The following is an 18,745-nucleotide window of genomic DNA, read 5'->3' as shown; positions in this document are numbered from 1 at the left end:
TGGACACATGGAAGCATGCACACGCTGATACTCGGTGTTCATTACCTGTGCTGTATGTCGCAAAGTAGTGGCTTTCCATGCTTCTACGATCAGCATCATCCTGATTTGTGCAGTGCTCCGCATGTTACACATCATACTTGTCACAAATGCACATAAAGTAATATACACAAAATGACTGTATTGATTTGATTGAAAAGTACCCAGTATCGTCTTTCTATTTCCTGCCACCTTACCAAGTCATTTTTTTTTATTTTTCCGAATAAAGATTATGAGAATAATAAATCTGTTATTGGAAGTACAGGATAAGACAGAATAACGGGTATGTTTGGAATGAGTAGCCGACCGTAATGGTCGAGCGGTTCTAGGTGCTACAGTCTGGAACCGCGCGACCGCTACGGTCGCAGGTTCGAATCCTGCCTCGGGCATGGATGTGTGTGATGTCCTTAGGTTACTCAGCTTTAAGTGACCTTAGAAGTTAAGTCCCATGGTCCTCAGAGCCATTTGAACCAACTCCTCAATTATCAATGGAAGCAAGACTAAAGAAAAACCAAGACACGTTCATAGAATTTTTCGACGTGGAGAAAACGGTCGACAACGTAAAGTGGTGCAAGATGTTCGAAATTCTGAGAAAAATGGGGGTAAGCTGTAGGGGCAGACGGGTTAACATACGATATGTACAAGAGCCAAGAAGGAATAGTAAGAGTGGACGACGAAGATCGAATTGGTCGGATTAAGAAAGGTGTAAGACAGGGATGTAATATTTCGCCCCTACTGTTCAATCTGTACTTAGAACAAGCAGTGATGCAAATAAAAGAAAGATTGAGGAGTGGGCATTAAAATTCAAATGATACGATTCGCTGATGACATTGCTATCCGGAGTGAAAGTGAAGAAGATTTACATCTGCTGAATGGAATGAACAGTCTAATGACTACAGAATATAGACTGAGAGTAAACCGAAGAAAGAAGAAAGTAATGAGAAATAGCAGAAATGAGAACAGGGAGAAACTTAACATCAGGATTGATGGCAACGAAGTGGATGAAGTTAAGCAATTCTGCTGCCTAGGCAGCAAAACAATCAGTGAAGGGTGGTGCAAAGACGACATGAAAACCGGACAAGCACCGGCAAAAAGCGCATTCCTGAACAAGAGAAGTCTACTAGTATCAAACATGGGCCTTAATTTCGGGTAGGAATTTCTGAGAATGTACGTTTGGAGCACAATATTGTATTGTAGTTAAACATGGACTCTGGGAAAACCGGAACAGAAGAGAATCGAAGCATTTTAAGATGTTGTGCTATAAAAGAATGTTGAAAATTAGGTGGACTGATAAGGTAAGGAATGAGGAGGAGGTTCTGTGCAGAATCGGAGAGGAGAGAAATATGTGGAAAACACTGACAAGGAGAAGGAACAGGTTGATAGCACAGCTGTTAAGACACGAGGGAATGTCTTCCACGGCACTAGAGGGAGCCGTAGAGGCCAAAAATTGTAGACCATGACAGAGCAAATGATTGAGGACATTTGTTGCGAGTGCTACTGTGGGATGAAGAGTTTGGAACAGGAGAGGAATTCATTGTGGACTGGACGAAACCAGTCAGAAGACTGATAACTCAAAAAAAAATAAATAAATAAATAAATATATATATATATATATATATATATATATATATATATATATATATATATATATATATATATATAGGAACCTCGTTAACTGCACGGAATTTGGCACAATAATCCCACAGGAGGACATACACGAAACAACTCTATCACTAATGCAAAGCTGAATAAATGCTTGCATAGGGGCCAGAGGGTAATGAAAGCGTTACCAGTGTGCTAAATTTGTGAAGACTCCTTTTGAATGAATCATCCAGTTTTCTGAAACTGCAGTCATTTGTCTGCACGTGCTCGTCGTATCTGGTGATTACCATCCCATTCCGATAATTCCTTCGTGGTGCGTTTCTATTTTTTTGTATTATAGCTACTACGGAAGATGACCACGCTTACAGACATGATATTTACATCAGCTTTATTTCAGAATATTCACACAAATTCGCATCATTTGTAGTTCGTATGGAGTTTACGCTACCCTGACGACACGATACCACCTTTGTCAATTGGCACGCAGCTTCGCAGTACCGCTCATGGCGACACATCTTCTGACAACCTTACAGGAATGAGCGAAAGCAGAAAGGGCGATCTGGACAACATCCTCAAGGAAAAAGGAATACAACAATCATGACATAAACTCTTGGGCAATGGTGGATACAGTCTTGAATGCCACAAAGCGACAGAAAAATTGTCAATCCTGGCAGGAAGCATTAGGAAACGAATATTGAAATTTTACAGATGTACAGTGGTCAGCATTTGTGCCGAGTAAAGGAGTGCGCGATTCGAGCCATGGCGTAGCGCAAATTTTAATTCATTTATTCAGCTTACGCCATTATCTAGATGAAGATGAGACTTAAATGTCTCGACGAAAATTTAATTATAAGATTTTTACGGATGTTTTGAAATGCTCCAAAGAAAGAGGTTCACAAAAAATGATGCGATATAAATGAAATTTAAGGGATATAAGATATTCGAAGCTCAATCTTGGAGCCGTGTTTGCTTACAAATAAATTTGTCTTCGGATCAGTTACCCTGTGAGCAAACAATCTTTTTTATTTCTCTCACGTAGATATGTTTTGCTCAAGATACAACATCGTTAGAGAATTTTTTAATTTCGTTTCTATTAAATTACAGGAATGTAGCTCTTTAGTATCTCTACATAAAGAAATTTCATACGCAGTTCGTTACAACACGCCACGGTTTTTCTGATTTTCAGCATCTTGCGTCGTACTTGTTTTTCTACACAGTTTGTCATCCGCAGTTTCCAGAACGCAATGTAGAAAGTTAATAATGTTAATTAAAACATTCGCAGTCGTAAATTTCGGATGTAAATTGATTTATTCATAAAGTTCTGTGTTGTTGCAATTGACCAATTGTGAAGAAAGACAGATGTCACGCAAGATAGAGAAACCCACCAAAATGACAGCATTTGTTTACAACGTAGCACATACAGATTTGTCTATTTTTAAGTTTGTGAATATCGTAGGATATGGCGTCCGCCTTCTTGCACACTGCTTTTTCTTTTTATCCAGACTTGTTTCAGCACCTCTGTGTCATAATCAGTGGGTTTCTTAGTTGAAAAACTGTAGAATGTGAAAATATTTTAGGTTATAATTGGTTTAACAAAGTCAGGCCTAAATAAAGTTTTTGTTCATTTTGCTTCTTAGTGTGATTTTACATTATGTGGTTTTGCAGGACCGACTGTACAGTGTCTTGCATTAATAGCTTGTGATCTGCAAAGCAAACGGTGAAAATGTAAATTTCATCAGCTGTTTAATACATCACTTACTTTTTAGAAACGTCCGGGACACCAAATAGTTGGTCCTGCAAAACGACATAATGTAAAATCACGGTAAGAAGTAAAATGAAAAAAACTTTCTTTAGACCTCACTTTTTTAAATGAATTATAATCAAAAATATTTTCACTTTGTACAGTTTTTCAGTAAACGAAAAACCCATTGAAGATGTCACAGAGGTGCTGAAACATGTTAGGATAAAAAGGAAAAGCAGTGTCTTTGCAAAAACGCGGAATTCCTATCCTACAATCGAATTGCAAATGCGGAAAGAAAGGAGTAAACAACATTTTTCCTCTTATTTAATAGAAATAAAAATATAAAAACCACTGGTGATGCTGAAACATCAGCGAAATATGTCTGAGGGGGGGGGGGGGGGGGAGAACAACAACATTTGTCTGCACAAGGCGGAACCTATCTTAAATGAAACACAGCACGGATCGAACAAGTTAAAAAGGTAGGAGGCAGGGGCGTGGTCAATCAGAAGCTGAACTGTTGGGTTGTTGTTGTTGTTGTTGTGGTCTTCAGTCCTGAGACTGGTTTGATGCAGCTCTCCATGCTACTCTATCCTGTGCAAACTTCATCATCTCCCAGTACCTACTGCAGCCTACATCCTTCTGAATCTGCTTAGTGTATTCATCTCTTGGTCTCCCTCTACGGTTTTGACCCTACGCGATTCCCTCCAGTACTAAATTGGTGATCTCTCAGAACGTGTCCTACCAACCGAGCCCTTCTTCTAGTCAAGTTGTGCCACAAACTCCTCTTCTCCCCAATCCTATTCAGTACCTCCTCATTAGTTACGTGATCTACCCATCTAATCTTCAACATTCTTCTGTAGCATAACATTTCGAAAGCTTGTATTCTTTCCTCGTCTAAACTGTTTATCGTCCATGTTTCACTTCCATTCATGGCTGTACTCCACATATGTACTTTCAGAAAGGATTTCCTGACACTTAAATGCTAAGAAATTTCTCTTCTTCAGAAACGCTTTTCTTGCCATTTTACATCCTCTCTACCTCGGCCATCATCAGCAATTTTGCTCCCCAAATAGCAAAATTCATTTACTACTTTAAGTGTCTCATTTCCTAATCTAACTCCCTCAGCTTCACCCGATTTCATTCGGCTACATTCCATTATCCTCGTTATGCATTTGTTGATGTTCACCTCTTATCGTCATTTCAAGACACTGTCCATTCCGTTCAACTGCTCTTCCAGGTCCTTTGCTGCCCTGACAGAATTACAGTTTCGTCTGCAAACCTCAAAGCTTTTATTTGTTCTCCGTGGATTTTAATAGCCAGAAAATTACGCAAAGACAAGACGATGTGGAGCGACGAAAGAAAGCATGGCCACAGAGAACGCGAACCACATGGAAGGTCAGGAGAACGAACATTTTTGAGATCCACCTGTTGTAGAGTCCCGGAACATAATCTGAGCTCACACAGTTTGTCTCCAGCATGCCGACGAGCACGGATTCTGTAGAGATCGGTGAGACGAGTTTCATCTTGCGCTTCTGCGACGTGACTCTGACCGCCACGGACGATGGTAGCCAGGGAGCTACGTACGGTGTGCTTCACCTCCGAAAGTGTTTCGCAGCGGACAGAGTTGCCTTGTGGCGGCGGACTACTCCACCGTCACCAGCTACCGCAGCGGCTGGAGGTGTTGATTCTGTGCTTCCTGGATTCCGTCCAGCCGTAGCTGCCGATACTGACAGATAAGGCGGCCGTACAGCGTGGCGTGATGCGAGAGGTCCGTACTTTGGGCTCAACTGCTTGCTGCGTTTCCTGCCTCCCCACGCTGTTACGCCGGCTGTCCAGGTTCTCTTATCAGGCAGGCGTGGCAAGGCGTCCGTCCGACTCGTCGGGGTTTTGACAGGTCACTACAGCCCACTCAAGAGTGTACGGGGAACGTCACTGGAATCCTCGGAAGAGAGACTACGCACAGTGTTTTAAGTACAATAAGAAGCACTTTTCTCTTCTTCCAAAAACTGCCTCCAGAATTCAAGTGCATCGTAATTCGAAATCGGCATTTAAATGTCCAGTGCCAGATTTAAAATTCTTGAAACTCTTGAAAATGGCCATATGTTCGATGTCACGGGAAAGCTGTCTCTGATTGGCCGGGGTGGCCGAGCGGTTCTCGGCGCCACCAACAGAAACTGCAACGTACAGCTTCACGACGCAAGTTTGACAATGCAACTACTAGCTGCCTGGTGTTGGCACAAATGAAAAAAGAGGGAAGTCGACATGCAGTGTTTCGAACAAATCCGACATGTGATGCAACCGAACGGCGTAAGCATGGATCCTCTTTCATTTTGCATCTTACATGCAGGTACCACTGTTAGCAAAGTGGTTACCGCCAAGTATGACCGTGCATCGTTTTTCTTTAAATGCTTGCTCTGAGGGCGATATTCAGGCTAGTATGTTATTGATGTACAGAGTATCTAATAGCAAATAAATATGGGATGACGTTGTGCAACTCCCACAACATTTCCTGACGACAGTCGTACCTCGCCACCAGCGAGGTTCAACCACCTGATGATGTCGGACTGTTGCTCCGAGGAAATGTTGTGAGATTTGCACAACGTCATCCGGCGGCACACCCGTAAAGACTATTTATAACAAATAAATACTTAATTCTACAGCTCTAGAACCGGCAGTATATTTACAACGTCTGCCCGACATTTTTATTGATAGCTACGTCGATACTTTTCCTCCGATATATCAATATGTAGACGCCCGCTTCGATGTATGGAGGGCCCATAAATATCGATATATCGGGTACCCGGTGTTTTTAAGAATATCGACAGCCCCGTAGTCCCGCAGTATGCGCTCATTAAGGCCTGATACCTGACAGTGTTAACATCCTTCTCCGTCAGTGTATTTGTATGTAGTGGGCCTACACGCCGCCAGATGCTGTGCAGCGCTTTGGGGAATACATACAGTGACCTGCGAACACTTGAGGATCAACTGCTCTCTTAGCGTGTTGCTCCCACTTTGGAAAGCAAAAGAGCAGCGCTTGTAAATGGCAAGCGCTCGAGAAGATCTCGAAAGGTTTTCGGAGGTGTGTTGTACAACAGAAGGTGTGTTCAAAGAATACCGGAAATTTCGCGGAGTGTACTAAACCGATTCGCTCGATTGTTCTTTGGTGAGTTGGTAAACGCGTGTGGAACGTATCTATGTACTGGAAGCCACATTGGATGTTTAGTCGGTCTACAGTTTAGTTACCAGTGGCGATTATTGATTGGTTCTACAACTGGATTAGAGGACTGGCATTAAATTTTGCTATAAAAGTGGAGTAAACTGTAATAGAGTTTTAGAAATTTTAAATATGGCTTTTGGTGAGCCTGCTATGAGTAGAAAAAAGTTTTACCAGTGGTGTAAGCATTTCCAAGACAGCTGCGAAGAAGTTGAAGGTGACGGATGTCCTGGACGCCCGAGCACATCAGCCGCGCGGTCTCAGGCGCCTTGTCACGGTCCGGGTGACTTCTCCCGTCACAGGTTTGAGTCGTGCCTCAGGCATGTGCGTGTGTGTGTGTGTGTGTGTGTGTTGTCCTTAGCGTAAGTTAGATTAAGTAGCGCGTAAGCTTAGGGATCGATGACCACAGCAGTTTGCCCCCATAAGACCTTACCACAAATTTCCAATTTCCAACACACCAACAACCGACGAAAACGCGGAAAAAGTGAAAGAAATGATTAACGACGATTGCCGAATCACAAATAGGTAAGTTACTCATGATGTTGACGTGTCAATTGGTTCATGCCGTGAAATCTTTTCCGGGTGTTGTGAGTACATAACGTGTTACAGTAAGAGCTGTACCAAATGTGTTGAATTTCGAGCAGAAACGGCGGCGAACGGATGCTGTGCGGGAGTCGCTAAATGAAATCGACAACGGTGCACAATTGAAACGTGTCGTAACAGCAGCCGGCCGCGGTGGCCAAGCGGTTCTAGGCGCTTCAGTCCGGAACCGCGCGACTGCTGCGGTCGCAGGTTCGAATCCTGCCTCGAGCACGCATGTGTGTGATGTCCTTAGGTTAGATAGGTTTAAGTAGTTCTAAGTTCTAGGGGACTGATGACCTCATAAGTTAAGTCCCATAGTGCTCAGAGCAATTTGAACCATTTGCGTAAGAGCTGCCGAAACTTGGGTGCACGGGTGTGACGGATAACTTAACGCTCAGCCGAACCAGTGCAGGCATACTTCACCAAATATGACGACTTCGAATCAAGAACAGCTGCCAATACAAGTATCTTAGAAACAGGTACCCTCGGGGTATTGAACCAACTAAAATCACTCAATAAAAGCAAGTCTTCCGGTCCAGATTTTATACAATTAGGTTCCTTTCCTTAGCAATCACATACAATCGCTCGCTCGACGAAAGATCCGTAACGAAAGACTGGAAAGTTGCAGAGGTAACACCAATACTCAAGAAAGCAGATAGGAGTAATCCACTAAATTACAGGACCATATCATTAATGTCAATATGCAGCAAGATTTTGGAAAATATATTGTGTTCGACCATTACGACATGCCTCGAAGAGAGCAGTCTATTGACACACAGTCAACACAAATTTAGAGAACATCTTTCATGTGAAACACAGCTAGCTCTTTACTTACAGGAAGTATTGAGTGGTACTGCCAAGGGATTTCAGATCGATTCCGTATTTCTAGATTTCCGGAAAGCTTTTGACACTGTACCACGCAGGCGGCTTGTAGCGAAATGCGTGCTTATGCAATATCATCTCAGTTACGTGACTGGATTCGTGATTTCCTGTCAGAGAGGTCACAGCTCGTAGTAACTGACAGAAAGTCATCGAGTAAACGGAAGTGATTTCTGGAGTTCCCTTAGGTAGTTCAAATGCTTCAAAAGGCGCTGAGCACTATGGGACTTAGCATCTTAGGTCATCAGTCCCCTAGAACTTAGAACTACTTAAACCTAACTAACATAAGGACATCACACACATCCTTGCCCGAGGCAGGATTCGAACCTGCGACCGTAGCAGTCCCGCGGTTCCGGACTGAAGCGCCTAGAACCGCACGGCCACCGCGGCCGGCCCTTAGGTAGTGTTACAGGCCCTTTGCTGTTCCTTATCTATACAAATGATTCAGGAGACAATCTGAGCAGCCGTCTTCTGTTGTTTCCAGGTGACGCTATCCTTTATCGCCTAGTAAAGTCATCGGGAGATCAAAAGAAATTACCAAACGATTTAGATGAGATATCTGGATACTGCGAAAGTTGGCAATTGACCGTAAATAACGAAAAGTGTGAGGTAATCCACATGAGTGCTAAAAGGAATCCGTTAAACTTCGGTTACACGATAAATCAGACAAATCTAAACGGCGTAAATTCAACTAAATACCTAGGATTTACAGTTACGAACAACTTTAATTGGAAAGAACAGAAAGAAAATGTTGTGGGGAAGGCTAATCAAAGAGTGCATCTTATTGGCAGAACTCTTAGATAATGTAACAGACCTGCTAAGGACACTGTCTACACTACGCTCGTCCGTCCTCTTCTAGAATACTGCTGCGCGGTGTGGGATCCTTACCAGATAGGATTGACGGAGTACATCGAAAAAGTTCAAAGAAGGGCAGCACGTTTTGTATTATCCCGAAATGGTGGAGAGGGTGCCAGTGAAATGATACAGGATATGGGATGGACATCATTAAAAGGAAGGTTTTTGTCGATGCGGAGGAATCTTCTCACCAAGTTCCAGTCACCAACTTTCTCCTCCGGATGCGAAAATATTTTGTTCAAGCCGACCTACTAGGGAGAAACAATCATCATAATAAAAGAACGGAAATCAGAGCACGGACCGAAAGATATGGGTGTTCGACATTTCCGCGCACTCTTAGAGAGTTATTGTGAAGGTAATTCGATGAAACCTTAACTCAAGTGTGATTTGCAGGATATCCGTAGTGGTAGGTGTTGATGTAGATCACTCCCCATGCGATTTCCCTAAAAAAAGACATTGCTTTGGTCTCAAAGGTGCGATTATGACCTTGGAGATTCGCTCCTGAATTTGGTCCTATGGAATTAGACGTGTAAAATAAAAAATAAAAAATGCAGCCTTCTAAGTGGCTTTCCAAACATAGAGCTGTCACTGAGTCTGGCGGGAAACCAGAACATTTCCAGATATTCACTCATAGGCTCTTGCAGAATTCTATAGAGACCCGTTGCATTTACGAATGACGCTACAGATAACAGGATCTGTAGAGCTCATCTCGAAAATAAACGGCCCTGCGATAAAAGATGCCGTCAAGCCGCACCAAACAGTCGCCATGGAGGAATGAAGTTGTAGCGGCCGATGCCCGTGCGGATTTTCCGTTGTCCATATCCTGCGATTCTGTGTAATGACATGTCCTTGGAGATGGAAATGGGCTTCGTCTGTCAACAGGATATTCCTCAGTCACTTCCACGCGAACAAGAAATTCCACAACGAACGTTTGTATTGCTGACAGATCAACAGGAGGCAATTCCTGAAAATGGGTGATTTCGTATCGAGAAGCAAGGCAACGTGTTTGGTAGGGTTTTGTCCGCCGCGTCCGCAGGCACGTGCGAGGCTCGGGCAGTGGGCTGACCGCACACCAGCGCTCGCCACCTCGCCTGCACTGCTCTGGTCACACCTCCGTCGGAGTCGGATCAACTGTTTGCCTCCCCCAGCCGCGGTGTGTGTCAGAACAGCCTGCCTCTTCCAACTCCCTTAGCCGTGTTCTGCAGACTCTTGGCCGACATGGGACCAACGCCTTTTTTCACACCGTCAAGTGTCCGGAACTTCTCCAGGGCTACCGATGACACACAGTCACCGTTCTTGCAGACGAACTTTAGCAACAGTGTGTCACTGGTCTTGGAGACAGCCATGCTGGGCGTCTCAGACACACAGTAACGGACTCGCGTTTTTATTTCGCATTTTCTGCCTCTTACGGCGCCATCTGGCGGTACAGTTTTCGATTTTCTTTGCTTTTCGTTTCAATATTGTTCCCCTTCTACGATAATACACTCGCATCCAAAATTCAAGCAACAAACCGCAATTTCCCCATTCTGTGTCTGATTCACGATATACGAGGTGCGACAATAATGAGACTGATTTTCTTTGCAGGATGTGGCAACCCTGCAGGCTTGCGTAGGCACAATATCTTTGACCTCGGTGTATAACCTGCTTCTAGTCCGAGCGGCACATCAGTGCAACTATTCAGTCCTGAGTTGTCTCTCGTCACGGAAATTGAACCGCATAATATTGCGCAACGGTATGCCATTTCTTTTTGCATTAAATTGTGTGAAAACGCGACGAAAACTTACGGTAAGCTTCAGAAGGCTTTTGAAGAGGAGTTTACGTCAAGAGCTCAAGTTTTTTGTTGGCAGAAAATACTTAGTGAAGGCAGAACGAATGTTGAAGATGAAGACCGCAGTGGACGACCATCAACCTCACAGACGGATGTGAACTTGGCCAGGATGGCCAAGGAGTTCTACGCGCTTCAGTCTGGAACCGCGCGACCGTTACGGTCGCAGGTTCGTATCCTGCCTTTGGCACGGATGTGTGTGATGTCCTTAGGTTAGTTAGATTTAAGTAGTTCTAAGTTCTAGGGGACTGATGACCACAGCAGTTAAGTCTCATAGTACTCAGAGCCATTTGAACCATTTGATTTGGCCAGGGTGCGTCAACTCGTACGATCTGATCGAAGATTATCCATGAAAATGACTGCAGAAGAACCGAACATTAATCGAGAAACGGTTCATCTAATAATAACTGAAGATGTTGGTATGAGAAAGATTTGTGCAAAAATGGTCCCCAAAAATCTCACACCACAACAGCGAGAAACACGGAAAAATGTGGCAGCCAGGCAAATGGAAATCAACCCAGAATTGTTAAGCCGTGTTATCACTGGTGAGAAAGTTGGTTTTTTTTCAGTACGATCCAGCGACAAAACGCCAAAGTTCGCAATAGTGCTCAAAGGGATCACCCAGACCAAGAAAAGCTCGCATGTCAAAGTCAAAAGCGAAATGCACGCTTGTGTACTTCTTTGATTCCAAGGGAATTGTTCATAAAGAGTGGGTGCCACCTGGACAAATAGTTAACCGATATTACTAGAAAGAAATTTTAGAAAGACTTGTAAAACAGTTCTTCGTGTCCACGCCAACATTGCTGATAATTGGATTCTGTATCAAGATAATGATGCCCCATCCCATACTGCTCTGTCAGTACAGCAATTTTCAACCTCAAAACAAATTTCAGTACTACCACAGCCACCTTATTCACCAGATATCGCTCCGTCCAACTTTCTATTTCCGAGAGTCAAAACGGCGGTCAAGGGACACCATTTTCAAACAACCCAAGATGTCCAAAAAGCTGTGACGTGGGTCTTGGAGGATATTACAGGAGTTCCAGAAATGTTACCATCAGAAGCGCTGGAAAAAGTGTGTGCAATCAGAAGGGAACTACTTTAAAGGAGACAACACTAAACTTGACTAAAACGGCAAGCAACATTTTTTTTTCATATCGGTCTCATTGCTTTATTGTCGCACCTCGTAATCAACTGTCAACAGACGTCCGTACTGTCGTGTTCTGCACGGAAGGTGGCATTCCAGTCAACGGACAACCACGCCAGCGATGACGTCACGGCACCTGCCAAACGAGGCAGTGGTCGCCGGGTAACCCCACATCCACAGCCGCTGTGTACACACTCACAGACGGTGCAGTTTGGCACAGGGAACACGTCTACCAGACTGTCTCTGCTGTGGAGAGCCACAGGAAGAATGGAAGACGGAGAGTCACAAACAGATGTGGCCCGGTGGCGTAATGTCGTTTCTTGGATGTGGCGACAGTTTATAGAGTAGTGTATCTCGAAGACCAGGGCTGTGCCGACCATGTGTGACATCAGGAAGGGGGGGGGGGGCGTTGTTTGGCCGTAAGGGCACGGCGGTACCGCCTCGGTACTGCACAGAAACTGGCATCTGACGCCGCAGCATCCACAGGACCTGTGGCATCGAGGCAAACGGCGTACAGAAGGCTCCGTCAGAGATCTGTTGTATGTCTGCACCACAAAACAGAAATACGCCATGGCAATAATGATTGACATTGCCGGAGCATTTGATAATCTGTGGTGGCCAGCACTGTTTCAGAGGCTAAGACATCTGGAGCTACCGCAATCACGGTACAACAGTTTTCGAGACTACTGTAAAGACCGAGTAGTCGAATGGCAGATGGACGGCCGGAAAGTAATTAAAAGAATTACCGAAGGCTCTCCTCAAGGGTCGATCTGCGGCCCCATCTTCTGGGACATAACAATCGAACCCCTCCTACAACTTCTGGATGGGGATGACAGGTCAGACAGAATTGTCACCTACGCAGATGACCTATTAGTTGTAGTCACTGCAAACAACAGATACCAGTTACAAGAGAAAGCCAGTGGATTACTACAAACAATTTCTCAGTGGTGTCACAACAACAAACTCAGGATAGCCGAAAACAAAACAACATACACTTTACTGAAAGGATCATTCCAAAGGAATCCTTCGGTTAAAAATGGGGACACAAACATCGAGCACGCATTACGCACTATCTTGGGGTATACGTAGATGAAAAATTGAATTTGCACGAACAAATAAGGCTAACAACAGACAAAGCAGGAAAAATACTACACAAACTGGTGAGGCTAAATTTAAAACAGTACAGACTACCTCTACCAGTCATACGTACAGACCACTGTGCGCTCTTCGAATCAGTACTCAGCTTTGCAGCTAGCACGTGGGCACATAGATAATATTTTGAACAGAAAGTCATGTCCGGTGAAAGCATGTTTGCTATGGAGGTATGCAACAGGTTAGCGATGGCGAGGGGGGAGGGGGGTGATCAGCTAATAGGATCATCTAATTTCATCTGACGTTTGGCTTGGTTCGAGCCGGCCGCCATGGCCGAGCGGTTCTAGGCGCTTTAGTCTGGAACCGAGCTGCTGCTACGGTCACAGGTTCGAATCCTGCCTCGGGCATGGATGTGTGTGATGTCCTTAGGTTAGTTAGGTTTAAGTAGTTGTAAGTTCTAGGAGACTGATGACCTCAGGTGTTAAGTCCCATTGTGCTCAGAGCCCCAATTTTGAACCTGGTTCGAGCCTCCTTTACGTGTCTGCAAGTGTTAGAACAACGTGGTTGAGTACAGGTTTGCGGAATACACCGACACGATCCTCCTTCTGAATGCAGGAGCTCACTGTAATTGAAGACATGCTCGTCGCCTTTATCGTCCTCCACAACGTCCGACTCCATGGCATACCCTTTTCGCCAGAATAACGCATCGGCTTCTGGAAAGGGTGCCTTCACCGTCAGCAGGCTGACTCTGGTGCTCCAAGGAGCCGCAAACTGGAAGAGGCCACCTACTGCATCACGTTCAAGAGAACCCGTCACGATTACTCGAGTAATTTCTCTGGCGATCAATGAGTGGAATAGTAAAAGCAGTGATGTCCTGGTCACGCCTAATCAACAACTTGTAAAAGTGGTCGCGTCACCGTCACCTTATCAAGACCTTATCGGTCAGAGAGCCGGTTGGCCTCTGTGATAAAAAAAAAAAAAAAAAAAAACTGAGTGGAAGGATCAGCACACGAACTTGACCGGATGTCATGTGACGTCCGCAACGACCAAACACAACGATCAAAATCGAAGAAATGAAAACTAAATCAACGTGACGGATTTCCGTCCTACGGTCCCGGGTTCGGTTCCCGGCTGGGTCGGGGATTTTCTCCGCTCAGGAACTGGGTGGCGTGTTGTCTTCATCATCACTTCATCCCCATCTGGCGCGCAGGTCGCCCAATATGGCGTCCAATTTAATAAGACCTGCACCACGGCGGCCGGACCTGCCCCTCAAGGAGCCTCCCGGGAAACGACGCCAAACGCTCATTTCCATTTTCCAGAAGCAACAGAAGCATGTAACGGCAATTTCCGAAGACCCTGATTACATTTATTCACAACCAGTGTGGCAAATAACGTTCTTACAAATACGGACTTGCACTTGCCTATTGTACACTGGCGTTTCTGTCCTGGTGTCTTTTGCCGCATCGTACGACAGTGCTAGTATGTGATAATGAGGTCTTCTTACAAAATGTTCCGGGCAGGACTTTTGAGAACGGTACAAACAATTAATAACCGCGTTGTCTTCACAATATTTAATACCACTATCGCCATTTTTTACTTGTAACATTGATTTTAAAATACTGTGGGAATTCGTTACAGTTTCCTCTGTCACATATCTATAGATCTGCTAGTTGTAAACGACCACGTCCTTGAAAAGTGGCGAAGACGTCTGTTGAAAAAAGTTTTAAGTGGAGTTTCATTATTAGTACTTGGTCATATAATGTAACTTGCGATGCCTCCGTAATAAATTTATTTCAAGTGCAGCCTTCAGTGTCGTATATTGCCTGCAAAAGTAGACGTCTAAAGACTGTATGTATTTACTCGTTCGTGTGCGGATTATTTGTGTGCGAATACGTTTTCCATTTAAGGATTTCCGAATTTCAGGATCTTAAAATCTAGCTCCATCCGCTTGCTCAATCGAAGAGTCAAACAACACTAAGGTGTTTTCTTCCGTACCTGGAGTGAAAGCGTTATTTAATCAATGGATGGCACAGTTTCTTGTAAGTTTACCACACGTACTAGCATCGACAAATATGTTGAACGGAATTTACTGTGTTATTAGCTGTCTCACCTGTGGGAATTGTCCATTTTGTTCCTGAAACAAATTTACGTTTTCGACGGTTTGTTGGATGTATTTCAAACTCTGTCCTCCCTGCTATCCTCCTGAGCGACATCACCAAATTTTGTCCAAGTGATGCGTTAGATCGTGACAATCCCGAGCCGACTGCAGTGCCCTGCCCGTAAAACTCCAAACATTCTCAATTGGGGAGGGGTCCGGCAGTAAGTGCATTAACAGCACGACCACAAATACATCGCTACTGTACTGTTTAACAGAATGAAGCCAGAATGATCTAGGGACGCACGGAATAGTACACTGCGGGTACTTCCTTCTGCACAACAGCAATGGGAAGTGCCTGAATGAGAGTACGGTAAGGAGCACACCTTCGCAAATTTTTTTTTTTTTAAAAAAAAAAAAGCAATCCGTCTTCAAGCCACGAGTGGCCTACCGGGACCATCCGACCGCCATGTCATCCTCACTGGAGGATGCGGATAGGAGGGCCGTGGGATCAGCACACCGGTCTCCCGGTCGTTATGATGGTATTCTTGACCGAAGCCGCTACTATTCGTCGAGTAGCTCCTCAGTTGGCATCACGGGGCTGAGTGCACCCCGAAAAATGGCAACAGCGCATGGCGCCCTGGATGGTCACCCATCCAAGTGCCAGCCACGCCCGACAGCGCTTAACTTCGGTGATCTCACGGGAACCGGTGTATCCCCTGCGGCAAGGCCGTTGCCTCCGCAAATCACACATTTTCTTAAATCTAAGACTAGGCATTTCCTCAACAATGAAATGCGCATACACAGACGTTGGTAGTAGAGGGTGCACAGGGTATAGTAGGGCAGTGTCTTGCCACACCTGTCTTTTATACTCAGGTGACTCATGCGAAAAGGCTTTCTAAATGATCAGGTCGCATGACGGCGATTAACGCATAAATCCTCAAAAGTATTATCGTCATCAACACCAAATGGATCATTTATAGTCAGAGACATGTCTTCAAAGAGCAGTGTATGCCCGAAAGAGAGGTTTTCATTTCCATATTCTGTCACGTTACGGTACCCTGTTGGCTACGGCACACAGTTTTGTAAAATGTCGGAGATTATAATATTAACGTGAAAACTTTTAGCCGGAGCAATAAATGCCAATAAAAACGGGTCAGAGGAGCGGTAACACACAAAAAGACCTTTACTCATATCAATATGCAAGTATCGTATCGTATCAATAACTAATGGGAAAGCTTTTTTTCTGAAAGCAGGTTAGTTTTATGCGGCATTTTCCATTGACCATACTTTTCTAGACTCTTTGGGCTGCAAAATCCTGTTTTTTAACATCACCTCCGTTAAAAGCGACGGCCTTATGCCACTTTACCGGGATGGCCTGTGTACCCAAGGAAACGGAAGTCGGAAGGTGCGAGATGGGGCAGTAGGGTGAATGAGGGGGAAAAGTCCAGTAAGTTTTGTGAGTCCTTCTCTGGTGCGCAGACGTGTATGACCCTCGCGTTGCCAGAAGGGCAGCGAGCTATTTGAATGATTGATTGATTTTAACAGGAGAGATAAAACAGTTTAGGTCTGACCCGCCACTGCCCGCACCGAAACTAGGTTTATTGTGCAGTATCGCTCCCTGTATATCTAGCAGAGCCAACCAGTGCTCTTAAATAGTGCAAGGAGTCCCTCTACCAGTTTTTTGTTAGACACAATTTCTTCAGGTCTAGTTGTCCCGAAGATTCTATATCTTTCACTCTCCAATGCCATGCATCCGAAGATTAGGTGTGGTGCAGTTTCTTCACCCTCATCACAGATGCTACATTTAGGGTTCTCTTCCGTTATACCCATTGTGTGTGGGTGTTTTTTGAAGTTCCTATGGCCGGTCATCAGTCCAGTCATGAGTTTGATCTCTTTCCTGTTCAGACACAGGATTAAACAGGATCTTTTAAAACATGGGTTGGGCATCATTACCTTACCATGTTTTTGTTTATGGACCTTGGTCCAATATCCTACGTGCTGTTTCCCAAGCCAGTTCCGTAGTTCTAATTTGATCATAGCCTTGGTGATTGTCAGGACAGGTTCCGGTCCAATAAATGGAGTTGTTGCCCCCATCCTAGCCAATCTATCGGCTTGTTCATTGCCACAGATCCCTGAGTGACCAGGGACCCACACTACGTACACCCTATTGCTTCTCCCTAGCTCCACCAGAGCCCTTTGGCAATCTGCAGCAATCTTAGATCTTGTTGCAGGAGCTGCCCATGATGTGAGGGCTGCCTGGCTGTCTGAATAGATGTAGGTTCTACGGCCATTGTAGCACCTACTCACACTCTCCTCCACACATGCCCTGGTTGCAGTAATTTCGGCTTGGAATACAGAGGCCAGTTTCCCTAGATATATGATTCTCTACCATCTTGGCTGAACCCCGTACACCCCTGCCCCAACGCCTGGGTCTGATTTCGGCCCATCGGTGAACCAAACGATGTCCCCCATACGGTGTAGAACTGCTTTCTCCCACTGCTCCCTACTTCCAATTATTATGTTGTAAGGCTTGTCGAAGCAGTTGGGAGTTATTATATAGTCGGCAGGCATTTTACTTCACTCACTACGTTAGTGTGTGATTCTGGATATCCGAATGAGATCCAGTTTTGACCATTTTTAAGTCTGTGTGCCGCAGCTGCTGCCTCAATCTTAACCCAAAGGTGAAGTGGAGGCATATGCAGCATCGGTTCCATTCCAGTGGTTGGTGTGCTGCTAATTCCGCCCGTTATGGCTAAGCAGGCCAATCTCTGCACCTTAGCAAGCTCTTCAGTAGCAACCCACTGTTCTACCTTCTTCCACCACACTACGGCCCCATACGAAATGCTAGGTGTAACCACTGTGGTGTATATTCAGTGCATACCCCTGGGGCTTCGGCCACAAGCCCTCCTAGTACCCACTAAAGTACTTTTTGGTGTTTGATTGTGATCCGTCGGTCACCTCGAATGCGAGTGTCCGCACGCTCAACACTGCAGGAGTCACAGCTGTGTGCGGCCGGCCGGAGCGCGGGAGGTCGGTCAGTTCTGTTGCGACGTGACAGACGCCTCGCACGACGACTCAGCGCGCTTTTGTTGACCACCGGGTACACGTTCCGCAACCGCCCATGAATATGTCTGCGGTACTCTGGTTTTCCGCAGGAAGGAACTCAGCTCTCTGCTGGGAACGCAGCTCCGTTACACACACCAGTTTGAAGGCTATTTATAGCAATGCCAACTATAGTAACTTCGTGAACTTATAGGAGCTTAAGTGGGAACATTCGACGATGTTCTGCAACAAATTCCGCATATTTCAACCGAAAATGGCCGAGAGAAAAAAATGTGCTGCATTAATTATTTAACCGACTCGTTCCTTTTCTTTATACACTACTGGCCATTGAAATTGCTACACCACGAAGATATCCTACAGACGCGAAATTAACCGACAGGAAGAAGGATCTGTGATATGCAAATGATTAGCTTTTCAGAGCATTCACACAAGGTTGGCGCCGGTGGCGACACCTACAACGTGCTGACATGAGGAAAGTTTCCAACCGATTTCTCATACACAAACAGCAGTTGACCGGCGTTGCCTCGTGTAAGGAGAAGAAATGCGTACCATCACGTTTCCGACTTTGATAAAGGTCGGATTGTAGCCTACCGCGATTACGGTTTATCGTA

General features: G+C 45.0%; 1 pseudogene; it reads right to left on the bottom strand.

The window, feature by feature from the left end:
- Positions 1–15,688: 15,688 nt before the first annotated feature.
- Positions 15,689–15,806, bottom strand: LOC124554280 (annotated as a pseudogene).
- Between the last annotated feature and the right edge of the window lie 2,939 nt (positions 15,807–18,745).

The sequence above is a fragment of the Schistocerca americana genome, chromosome 11 (genome assembly GCF_021461395.2).
Source record: "Schistocerca americana isolate TAMUIC-IGC-003095 chromosome 11, iqSchAmer2.1, whole genome shotgun sequence".
In the NCBI taxonomy this organism is placed as follows: Eukaryota; Metazoa; Arthropoda; class Insecta; order Orthoptera; family Acrididae; genus Schistocerca; species Schistocerca americana.
The sequence above is the reverse complement of the archived record's forward strand: the minus strand, read 5'-3'. Positions and strand labels throughout refer to the sequence as shown.